At 36.0% G+C, this 12,648-nt stretch overlaps 1 long non-coding RNA gene across 1 annotated transcript; it reads right to left on the bottom strand.

Annotated features, from left to right (window-relative positions):
* Positions 1-238: 238 nt before the first annotated feature.
* Positions 239-2,121, bottom strand: LOC145786012 (uncharacterized). Its single transcript, XR_014291246.1, has 3 exons — positions 2,028-2,121; positions 1,661-1,863; positions 239-399 (listed from the first exon to the last, which is right to left on the bottom strand). It is a non-coding gene; the product is annotated as an uncharacterized LOC145786012 (long non-coding RNA).
* Positions 2,122-12,648: the final 10,527 nt, after the last annotated feature.

The following is a 12,648-nucleotide window of genomic DNA, read 5'->3' as shown; positions in this document are numbered from 1 at the left end:
TTTCAATAATTTATTTCTCGAAAGTTTGTATAGTGTGTTGTAGCCTTTCAGCAGACTTTGAAAATTTTGCCTGAGATTTCCCTATCTTCCCAGATAACATTTTCACTTCATAACTTATCTCAATTAGCTTAAAAGATACCATCATCTGCTTTAGGCTATTGAAAAAAAAGTTTTTTTTCATTAATCCGATAAATGAGATTTTTCGCGTTATCTTCAACTTTTTTAGACACACTTTGTGATAGACATGATTTTATTTTTTGTAAACACAAATTGTACTGCAGTACATTTTAAGTTTTCGGAAAAATATTTTCAAGCAGTTTTATCAGCATAATTATATATTGCAAAGTGGCAAAATGGTTTCCATGTTCTAAATCTTCTTGTCCAATGTCATTCCAATTTCTGAATAAAAAAAACATAGATTGCCGTTAATGTTTAAACTAAAAATATGTTTTTGTTTTTTTCCAAAACCCAAGTTGTCTGCAATTGGACTTGCTGTGTTGCTGAGAAGTAAGTGTTCTGCACAATACATGGCGGCATCTAGCGTATGGAATAATGTACAGACCACAGCAATTCGATCAATCTCAGTGATAAAATTCATTATGTAGATATTAACGACCTGTCAAGATAAGTAAGCAATGATCATGTTTCTAAAAGCGAAACTCAGTCAATTGCATAGCCTAAGTAACAAAGTTTGCATTAATAGCTCAAAGCATCTACAAGTATGTGAAGTTGCTTGTGGGATGAAGTTTTTAAAGAAGCTTTTTCGTCTGATGTTGAGCATTCCAAGAACCCATTTTGTAAACTTAAAAGAGTAAATCTGAACTTAACTCTTTTCCTTTCACGTATAGTTCAAGTATATTTTCACGTACTTGTTTGAGGCTTTCACTAACTAAACATTGCTCGAACTTTAAAGCAACGTTAGTCTTTATGAATACACATTTAAAAAAATATTTGAAGCAGCGGTTTTAAAACTGTTTCATATTCAATGAGTTATTGTCCGTCAACTTGTAGCCTAATGTCCATCTGCCAAGTTGGATCACATCTAAGGATATTGAAACGTGAATCATATTCGCACTTGCCACTCAGCAAAGGAAGGTTTCAGGATAATAATGTACTCGCTGCACTGGCACTGGATGCTTTGTAAGAGCATGGAGCAGTGGTTTTTTAACCAGTGGTGCACGCACTACAAATGGATTCGTGACCTGCTGCGATGGGATGCGGGAGTGTTGAATAATTGAGGTCAGTTATAAATTGTCGCATGAAGCCATGTTTGTTTACAAGGCTTTGAGGCAACATTCTAAATTATAGGTGGTTTCTATCTTTATCCATTCTAGGGAATGGTGCGAGAACTGGTTATAACAAGGAAAGGGTAAGGAACCACCAACCTTAACCCAAACATGCGATGGATGCGCGAAAGTCGATACAATCAAGTGTTTCAAATTATTTTGCAACGAAAAGTTTCAAAAACTATCATTGTAGTGATGTAGCGACAGATCGTAAAATGTTACTTTTAAATTTTTAGTTTGACTGTTAACACAAACATTCAAAAAATTACAGATTGCAACAAGCCTGGCCGCATCGTAAGATACCTTTGATTTATTCATTCACAAGTTGAACAGATGAATATGAAAAACTATTGTTTCACTATTTCTAAACTTACCAAAACCATTTGTTGGTTAATAACCCTCATCAGCGTCAGCATCAAATGGAGGATATACTGGAGATTTGACATCCTCTTCCAACCAATTTCCTGGTGCATCACCTGGGCGGAGGCAGTGACGAAAACATCTGGCTCGTCGAGCGATACAACGCCGATTGTGTCTACGGCACCGAATTTGTCGGCATCGATACAAGCAATACGTTCTGAAAATTAAAAGTTCAGTAATTAGGCAATGCCATCGTATACAGCGTTTTATCAAAACAATTTGGATTAAAATGCTACAAACCTCATTGTGTAATTTAGCAATTAGACAATGTGGGGTTTAAACAAATTAACAATAAACTAATTTTAGTTAAATGTTACAAACCTTCTTGGTCTGCCTGCTGCATCCGCAGACAGAAGCAGCACGGCAAAGAGCAAAGCGAATACAACCAACTTATTCATTGTTGATAGTTTTGTATTTAACTTAATGACAATATTTGACTTGCCACGACTTATAAAGCTAGAAGCGGGATGTTCGGGGCAAAACTAATTTTCCTGTTCCTGTCATGATCATTGATATCTCGTTCAGAAGCTAAACAACAATTGCACGGACAATTGTTGATAGTGCTGGAGGAAGTATTATAGATTGCAGAAAAATATTTTATCTGGAAGCTCGTTTTAACATATTTCGATATTGATGAAGCATAGATCCTAATGGTGTAAATTAAGGTTTATTTTAAATTTGTTTCTGCATTATGGTTTCTTTTCTCGGCCAGTGTTACCTTGATTGTTTTCTCTGTTCGCACCTCTTGACTTACACAGTGTCAGCAAAACTTAATAAATGGTCCTCTCACCTATATAATGTTACGCTCTGTATTCGATTGAAAGAAAATACTAACAGTTACCGTATACATCTCTGTGCTAACGTTCATCCATAACAAGTGTTCAGAGTGGTAATAAAAATTTATTGACGTCTTGTTTTGTGAATTCATTTCATTTTCACCATACAATGGCCTACTGAAACCGTGTAGATTGTACTTTCGACTCCCGCTGGGTGGTAGTATAGATCCTGTCATCAAACCAACCTCTGATGAAACAACATTCACTTTAATTCTTGATCGTTTACCTGTGTTCTCCGAAACTCATAGACTAACATCTAGCTGTTTGACACCAAACTGGTCTTAAGTAGAAGAATATATTTCAAACTGTTTACTTCTTATTTCTTTTTAACTTTATCTGTAGCGACACGGGGTTTTATGAGGACGCCCCACTCTATTAGTGAAATATTCCACAGAAGGAAATATGCTAGAAATGTGAAATTTCTTGACTTTTAGTTTTTATTCTTTGCAAATTTTCTACACCTCAACTGGTCATTTTTCTACCTTCCTGTCCTTCACAATAAGCATTTCGTCTCATGTGACTAAACATTTTCGTGCAATGGTTGTTAGCCTATATATATGTCAATGTTAGTGCAATATAAATGACAGTGCAATTACTTTAAAATGTGGAAACGTTCAAAAATGCCTTATAATAATGTTTGTCGTATCCAGGCTTACACCTGGTGGTTGAAGATTTAGATTAAGTGGACGGGAAGGCAAGGATTATATTGATGAGCACAAGTAAAATTTTTTGTTTAGTTCATTTATAATTCAAAAATTTCAATTTTGAAGTTATTTTTGGAAAATTAGAATAAAAATCGATTTTCTGACGTCTTTTCATCTCAAACAATTTATTTCAATAAATTTTTTGAATAAAAATTTAATTTCTATACGCACAATACTCATGGCTATTACCTTGTAAAATATTTTGATTCTGTGATTTTCATACCTCCAGTTATTAGCGATTAGTTAGAACGGGGCTAAGATAACCCGTGACGTGCTTTCCGGGTACAAAAACAGCTCGTATTAAGATAGGGTTAAGTTTGCTATCACTTATAAGAGTATTGAGCATTTTGAAGCAAGAATTTGATCGAAAATACTATTGGCAGTATATGAGTTTATTAATTTACAAAATAATTGCATTTTAAATCATGTTTTTTTTGTTAAGATTATCTATCCATTTACAGTACATGCGCAGCAGCAGATTTTTAACATTCATTCATTTTCTTTGAAAGTGTAGTGTTCTTTATTATTTACACAATTCAATTTTTTTTAACTCTTGCGATTTGACACGAGCAGTCGCCTAAGTAGCAATAACGTAATATACTAACTTTTCTGTCTTGTCTCACAGACTAATGTGCTAATATTTTGCCCTTTAATAGATCATTATTGTGTAAAGTTCAAATTTTAAGATGACGTCACTATGGCTTTTTATGACCTCATATTGATGCCATCGTTACAAACAAATCTGAGGTCTCTTTCTGTCAGACTAGACCCATCGAGAAATTTCAAAATATGTGTATAGGTTGCCTGAAATAAGCAAAATGCCTTCTCACCACTGGTGGCGCTAAGTGCTGCTTCTTAATGCCCCCACACTTCCCAAAAAGATGCCAAATATTCAAAAGTTAATTTTTACTTGAGAGTTATCAGTAAGGCATTAGTTGAAAGAACTTTCAGTTGAAATAAAGGGTTCAACTGTCAGGATCATGGCTTAACAGATCAAAAATGGAAATGTTTAGACTTCTTGAGGCAGGAAATCGCATCATTTGAGAGCAAAATGGTTGTCATTTTCGAATTTCTCATGGTCAAAATCATGGAAAACAATGCGAGAAGCTAAAACATTTGAAAATTTCTGATTTTTAAACTGATCTACTGTGCATGGACAATTACCAGATGAACAAATCAAATAACATTCTCCGTTCAGACACCATTTATACTTTCAGTATCAGAGCAAAAATAAACCTAGGTAGTGATCTATGCGGGTGTGACGTTGGGCCACGTTTCTGAACTTCGTATCTTATTTACTTGATTTTTGAAATGTAACGAAGCCACTTATGCACGCTTTAATACAGAATACAAATGGCGTATTTCAAGTGAAGTAGCCTAACTCACACTTAGCCCACATAATAATGGTTACGAAAACAGAAAATTAGCACGTGGTATTACTGTTTACTACTTAAACCCTTTGTTTATTAAACAATAACAAACGAAACAAAGATTGTTTGGTACAAATCAACATTTTTTACGGCAACACACGATATTAAAATCCATCCTGCATTATATTCTTCCAAAGTCCCGGCCTGAGCTACAGCTTTGGAGCAGTGCATCGCACCTTTCCTTTGTTGGTATGATTGTAACAGTGACCAATGACAAAAGAAATAATAATGTGAAAAATCACATGGGGAGAATTACAAGAAATGGAAACGCAATAAGATGGTTCTGCAACATCCAGTAGCGTTGATATGTGGGTCCAGGGGTATTTTTTACTCAGGTCCAAGTTTATTTAAGAGGCCAGTAACTTTTCCAAGTGACCTGGGAACTTAAACTACCACAGCATATTGTTTCGATTAATGAGTGTGTTTATAGAATTGTCTTGATATAAGGTCCGAAGATCTCATTGTTACCGGCCTAAATTATCCTCTCAACGGCCCTGGCAACAACAGGCCATAAGAGATCCAGTACACCAGCTCAGGCACTCTATATGCCAACCTGGCTTTCCAAAGGCAGAGGATGTCCTACGACTCAATTAACCGTCTCCGTTGGTTTGGACGTGTTGAGAGGAGAGCAACTGATAGATTAACCATTGCCGAGATGTAGCCTACTAGTTCTTAGCACGAAGGCCCAATGAATGAATCAAGGTTCAAATTTTAGTTGATGTATAAAGTTAATTTTTCGCTAATGTGTGTAAAGAGGTAATTAAGTTGGTTACAAATTTGTTCAGGATTTTCGTAGGAATTGTTTTTGTACGATAAGTTCATTAAAAAGAGCATTTTTTTTCAAGAATTTGGATTACAAATTTCTTTGTTTTTGATGAATCGTGTTTTTGTTTTTTGAAGTGCTGCTTTATAATATTTGTTTGAAGTGCTGCTTTATAATGTTTTTTTGAAGTGCTGCTTTATAATATTCGTTTGAAATGCTGCTTTATAATATTTCTTTGAAGTGCTGCTTTATAATATATAATAATATTAGGATCCGGAATGGTTTCATGGAAGCGTGGAACTAAGAAAACACGAGTATTCTTTAGTGTTAATTTGTTTAGATTTAGGCCTATGTTGTTTGGAAGCTCCAGGCTCCAAATTATCATCTCAAAGGATTTGATGGTGAGAGGCACAGTTTGGGTTCTTTAAATTACGTCGACGTATTATCCACAGCAATTCCAACCTTGTTCATTTAACTGCCATCGTCCTGATATGATAACGCTGCCCATGTATCCATCTCAATCAACCATCTAAGTAGGTGTTCTAGCAATTGACTTCAAGGCACCCGTTTGTTTCAACTGAGATCCAACTGCTAAACCCTTCCACCAGGCTTCGTTTCATTAGAACATTTCTTTCAGCTTTCTAGTGTGGTCAGGGAACGTCGTGAAGCTGGGGTAGTAAAAAGATTGACCCTCGGCCCAGCAGCTAAACTGGCAAATAAAAAATTATAAATGATCGATAGCTTGCTTGCAGCCGGCTTTGATGTCTACAGATGACAGCATACTTTGCGACTTCATGGCTTTTGCACCACCTTTCATAGCCTTCATCTCAATTCAATAAAGTTGAAATGCTGTTTGCTACCAACTAGTCGCTCCAACTTCATCTTTCACAGAAAGGATTGGTGGTTTCAAGTATTACTTATTTTCAATTCAAAATCAAAACAATTCAAAGTAGTTTTTATTAAAAAACAAATATAGTAATGCGCCCCTCAAAGAAGTCTTACGTTGGCCACTGCTCTTGTCTCTACCAAATTAAGATTAATGTTTATTTGCAATATTGTTTTGTTTGCTTTTGAATCTGTCTTGCAGTAGACACATCAGGTATAACCATTGCAAACATATTGTCACGATAGTTACAATATGTTGTAACATAAAAAAGAAAAGTAAATATCAGATTTGTCTGGTACAGTGGTGTCAGTGATAAAGAAAAATATGTCAGAGTATGAAATGTCAAAGTGCTTGCTAAGTTGTAGGATAAAATTAGCCTGATTAAAGTGTGCAACGCAATAAAAGCATACAAGTGGCGTGTTTCAAGTCAATTACAGTAACCTGCACTTAACGCCGGGATGGTTACGGAAACAAGAAATCAGCACACGCTCGAAGAAGCACACGCTAAAAGTTTTTACCACTTAAAAAGTCCGTCTTTGAAACAGAAACATCCGCAATGAAAGGTTGTTTTGTACAGACGGAAACTTTCTTTGCCGCGACGCTGTTTTGAAATCAATTTTGTGTCATAGTTTTCGAATGTTTTATTGCGTCTGTGTGACATTTGACCCTAAACTTTGAAACTGCATGTTTTTGGCAGCCAATTTTAGCACGAATTGACAGAGATACCCACTAGTGTTTCGCCCATAAGGCTGGGCTCATCAGTACCGCACCACCAGGCTACAGCACTTTCGACTCGCGAACCAGTCTTTAATTATCGCTCTGCATTTCACTAGTGTCTTGTCCAAGTTTCAGCTTGCTTCAATTTCCACAGCTTTTTTGGACAACTCGCATTTGAACATGACCAACTTGGCTTAATTCCAGGGGGTTTGAACTGCTGACACAGGGCCAGTTACCGAAATTGACAGAGTGAAGTTTCCTATTATTGAATGTTTTCCTATTGTTGTTTGTAAAATATTCTATCCACTAGGTGCCGCTACAACGGAATGCATTTCTCAAGCGCACACTTTACCAGCACTGCTTGATTGTGTTTTTTTTGTTCGTGTAGTCAACTTGATCTAGCAGCAGTAAGCTTTGATGTTGTTGATGATTTTGAGTTGAAAAAGATTTCACAGCATTTTTTTAAATTCCGATGGACATTTTATCGTTTAATAACTTTCATCTGCAGGCGTTAAATCAATGTAGAAATAACGGATACTCGTATTAAGATAGGGTTAAGTTTGCTATCACTTATAAGAGTATTGAGCATTTTGGAGCAAGAATTTGATCGAAAATACTATTGGCAGTATATGAATTTATTAATTTACAAAATAATTGCATTTTAAATCATGGTTTTTTTTTTGTTAAGTTTATCTATCCATTTACAGTAGATGCGCAGCAGCAGATTTTTAACATTCATTCATTTTCTTTGAAAATGTAGTGTTCTTTATTATTTACAAAATTCAATTATTTTTAACTCTTGCGATTTGACACGAACAGTAGCCTAAGTAGTAACAACGCAGTATACTAACTTTTCTGTCTTGTCTCACAGACTAATGTGCTAATCTTTTGCCCTCTAGTAGATCATTATTGTGTAAAGTTCAAATTTTAAGATGACATCACTATGGTTTTTTATGACCTCATATTGATGCCATCGTCACAAATAAATCTGAGGTCTTTTTCTGTCAGACTAGACCCATCGAGAAATTTCACAATATGTGTATAGGTTGCCTGAAATAAGCAAAATGCTTTTTTACCACTGGTGGCGCTAAGTGCTGCTTCTTAATGCCCCCACACTTCCCAAAATGATGCCAAATATTCAAAAGTTAATTTTTACTTGAGAGTTATCAGTAAGGCATTAGTTGAACGTGCTTTCAATTGAAATAAAGGGTTCAACTGTCAGGATCATGGCTTAACCCTTAGAAGGTTGGGCTCTCTGGAGTCTTGCTCAGTTTGGGGGGGGGCTGTCGATTCTTCTTATGCTTTAGGAGTGATATCTCTGTTATTTTTTAAAGCACGGTTTCAAAACTTGGGATTCACTTTGTAAAAGTATTCACGCTGAGCATATCCGAAAACTAAAACTAAGTGAGTTTTAGAACTGCTCATATACGTTGAAATGTTGAGGTGACTTATGACGTTTGGGTTATTTGGTATTTTTTGGTAGAGTAATGAAAAACATGCATTGCAATGTTGTGATTAAATTTTTTTTACATAATCTCAATTTGAATCATTTGATTAACGAATCATTTGATTAACGAGGCCAAATTAATTACTTTCATCCAGCTGGTGGGAAAATTTTGATCAATAGAATATGAAATATTTCAGAGGATGTGCTGAGAACTGCCTTATATCTCTCAATTTATAACCTTTATTTGCTCAAAATTTCAGCTCAATAGAGGTGAATAAAAGTTAGGAAAAGTCAAGAAGTCTCATAGTCGCAGCCTCAGTGGTTTTAGAGATACAAATGTTGATACAAAAAAGTTGAATTGACAGCCCCCCCCCAACCTTCAAAGGGTTAACAAATCAAAAATGGAAATGTTTAGACTTCTTAGGCAGGAAATCGCATCATTAGAGAGCAAAATGGTTGTCATTTTCGAATTTCTCATGGTCAAAATCATGGAAAACAATGCGAGAAGCTAAATAATTGGAAAATTTCTGATTTTTAAACTGATCTACTGTGCATGGACAATTACCTGATGAACAAATTGAATAACATTGTCGGTTCAGACACTATTTTTATTTTCAGTATCAGAGCAAAAATAAACCTAGGTAGTGATCCATGCGGGTGTGATGTTGGGCCACGTTTCTGAACTTCATATCTTATTTGCTTAATATTTGAAATGTAACAAAGCCATTTATGCACGCTTTAATACAGAATACAAATGGTGTATTTCAAGTGAAGTAGCCTAACTCACACTTAGCCCACATCATGATGGTTACGAAAACAGGAAACTAGCACGTGGTATTAGTGTTTACTACTTAATAAACCCTTTGTTTATTAAACAATAACAAAAGAAACAAAAATTTGTTTTGTACAAACCAAAATTTTTTCGCCAACACAAGGATTTAAAATCCATCTTGCATTACAATTATATTCTTCGAAAGTCTAGACTCGAGCTGCAGCTTTGGTGCAGTGTACCTGTGCCGCACCTTTCCTTGCTTGGTGTACTTGTAGCAACGGCTTATGGCAATAAAAATAATAATGTGAAAAATCATTTTGGGAGAATTACAAGAAATGGAAACGCAAAGATCCATCTGCAACATCCAGTAGCGTTGATATAGGGGTCCATGGGGTATTTTTTACCCAAGCCCAAGTTGATTTTAGATGCCAGTAACTTTTCCAAGGGGCCCGAGAACTTGAACTACCACAGCATATTGTTCGATATAATGAGTTTTGTAGACTTGTCTTGATTTAGGGTCCGAGGATCTTATTGTTACCGGCCCAAATTATCCTATCAACGGCCCTGGCAACAACAGGCTATAAGAGATCCAATACACCAGCTCTGGCACTCTACCTGCCAACCTGACTTGCCAAAGATTGAGGATGTCTTACGATCCAAATAACCGTCTCCGTTGGTTTGGACGTTCAGTTCAGTTCAGTTCAGTTGTTTTTATTTCTGACCATCATATCAAAACAATACACGTCAACATAGCAAAGGTCGAGAAAAGGGTAGAAGCGACAAAACGCGAACGTTAAAACGTGCTTGAGACCGAAGTAAGTTATTGAGTTGAAAGAAATTTGGCACGGTCGCAACACCTTCAGAAAAATTTAAAATATAAAGGGGAAATAAAAATAGAAAAAGTTACAAAAAAACAAATAAACAACATATATTTAGGCTATAGCTTTATTAGCCTACATAGCTTTAGCTGATATATTTAAGATTTGTATGAACAGTTGCTATGAAGATCGGCCATGGTGCGTTATCAAGAGTGCTGATTGTCGTAAGGGGAACACGTCTTGATGCGTTTAGGTCATAGCAAACAAGAGCAAGGCAGGCAAAGAAAACCCCACAAAGAAATCCTACCACGGGCAAAGCCATTTCAAGCGCAACGCACCATAGGCCTTGCACGACTCACAAAATAGATAGGCTATAACCTGACGACATGAAAACAATGACAAAAATAAATAAAACAAACTAGCAAAAACAATATCATCATCTTGCGGACATTTATCTATACCTACCCAGGGAAGTTATATCTTGAAGATATCAAGCGTGCTTTGATAAAAGTTGCGTTGATAAATCGATAATTTTAGATCCCAGTCAGCTAAACTCGTCACCTCCACACTGATCCAACGTTAGCAAACGTTGAATTAATGCAAAAACGACAGGCATCGCCAGCTGGGATGTAGTAGTGGCATGTCAGAGTAATATGATAAATTTGGGTTACCGTATGTTTTACACGTTAAACCACAACAAAAGTTTAAAAAAAAAATCCAATTCGGCATGTTAGAAAAATAGATAAACAAACAGACAATAGCATGACGATCCAGTCCAAGATATTGATATAAAACAACTGGTTGGAGCACATGGCCACCGCTTCACCGAAAGGTGGCGATTGGTCGAAGAGGATGGAAAAACTTCTGCAGACTCTGTAGAACTTCTGTGGACAAAAAAAAACACAAGAACCAGAAGGCCAGTAGGAGTACTTACAACCTTACTATTTTGCTAATAAATCTACACGCATTGGCTTATCATTTCTGGGCAAAAAAAATATTAGTAAGTTTGGTGTACGTTATACTTAGATAGGATTATTTCAAGGAAGATTTAGCTTGTTCATTTTTGATTTAAAGCCTTTTACAGTTTTGCATTCATTTCTTATAGTAGGGGGAAGCTCTTATAGTAGGGGGACGTGTTGAGAGGAGAGCAACGGATGGATTAACAATTGCCGAGATGTGCTAGTTCTTAGCACGAAGACCCAATAAATGAATGAAAGTTCAACTTTTACTTCATATAAAAAGTTAATTTTTTCGCTAATGTGTGTAAAGAGGTAGTTCAGTTGGTTACAACTTTGTTCAGGATTTCCATATGAATTGTTTTCTACAATAAGTTCATAAAAGAGCATTTATTTTAGTTTTTTTTAAGAATTTGAATTACATTTCCCTGTTTTTGATGAATCGTGTTTTTGTTCTTTGAAGCACTGCTTTAAAATATTTGGTGCATGTACGATAAATAACAATTATTATTTTCTTGGCTTCTGTTTTTGGAAAAACTGCGACAAAACTTCCATAAGTGAGTAAATAATGCAAAAACAACAAACTTTTTATGACAAAATACTGCTACACTTTTTGATAATACCGGAAAAAATTACGGGAGTGTCCCTCAAGTTGGATTCCAACAAGAGCTTCAGCTTCAGGGCATATATTTTTTGAATGAAACAAATTGTTTTATAAAGCGTCTTTCAACATTAAATATAATATCATTAAAACGTTGTAATAGTATAAAAAAATTTTTGGGTGGGGGCAAGACATTTTTTAAGGAGGTGATTGCTCTCCCAACACACCCCATGGCGACGTCCTTGTCATATAGACAAAAGCGTTCACAGGGAGACCAGAGGATGGATACCGGCGGTTACAAAATAATTATAGGACGCGGAATGTTTTCAGGGAACCGCTGAACTAAGAAAACACGGATATTTTTTAGTGTTAGTTTGTTTAGAGGTTGGCCTAGCTTCAGGCTCCAAATTATCATCTCAAAGGATCTGATGGTGAAAGGCACAGTTTGGGTTCTTTAAATTGCGTCGACGCATTATCCACAACAACTCCAACCTTGTTCATTTAACTGCCATCGTCCTGATATGATAACGCTTCCCATGATAACGCTACCCATCCACCTCAATCAACTATCCAAGTAGGTGATACCGAAATTGACTTCATAGCACCCGTTTGTTCCAGCTGAGATCCAACTGCTAAGCTCACCCACTAGGCTTCGTTTTAATAGAACATTTCTTCCAGCTTTCCGGTGTAGACAGGCAATGTCGTGATGATGGCGTATGAGTGAAGCTGGGGTAGTAAAAAGATTGACCCTCGGCCCCAGCAGCTAAAATGGCAAATAAAAAATTATAAATGATCGATAGCTTGCTTGCAGCTGGCATTGATGTCTATAGGTGACAGCACACTTTGCGATTTCATGGCTTTTGCACCACCTTTCATAGCCTTTATCTCAATTCGATAAAGTTGAAATGCTGTTTGCTACCAATTAGTCGTTCCATCTTCATCATTCACAGAAAGGATTGGTGGTTTCAAGTATTACTTGTTTTCAATGCAAAATCAAAACAATTCAAAGTTT

The sequence above is a fragment of the Aplidium turbinatum genome, chromosome 16, assembly GCF_918807975.1.
Source record: "Aplidium turbinatum chromosome 16, kaAplTurb1.1, whole genome shotgun sequence".
In the NCBI taxonomy this organism is placed as follows: Eukaryota; Metazoa; Chordata; class Ascidiacea; order Aplousobranchia; family Polyclinidae; genus Aplidium; species Aplidium turbinatum.
Note: the sequence above shows the minus strand (reverse complement) of the source record. Positions and strands in the feature narration are given on the sequence as shown.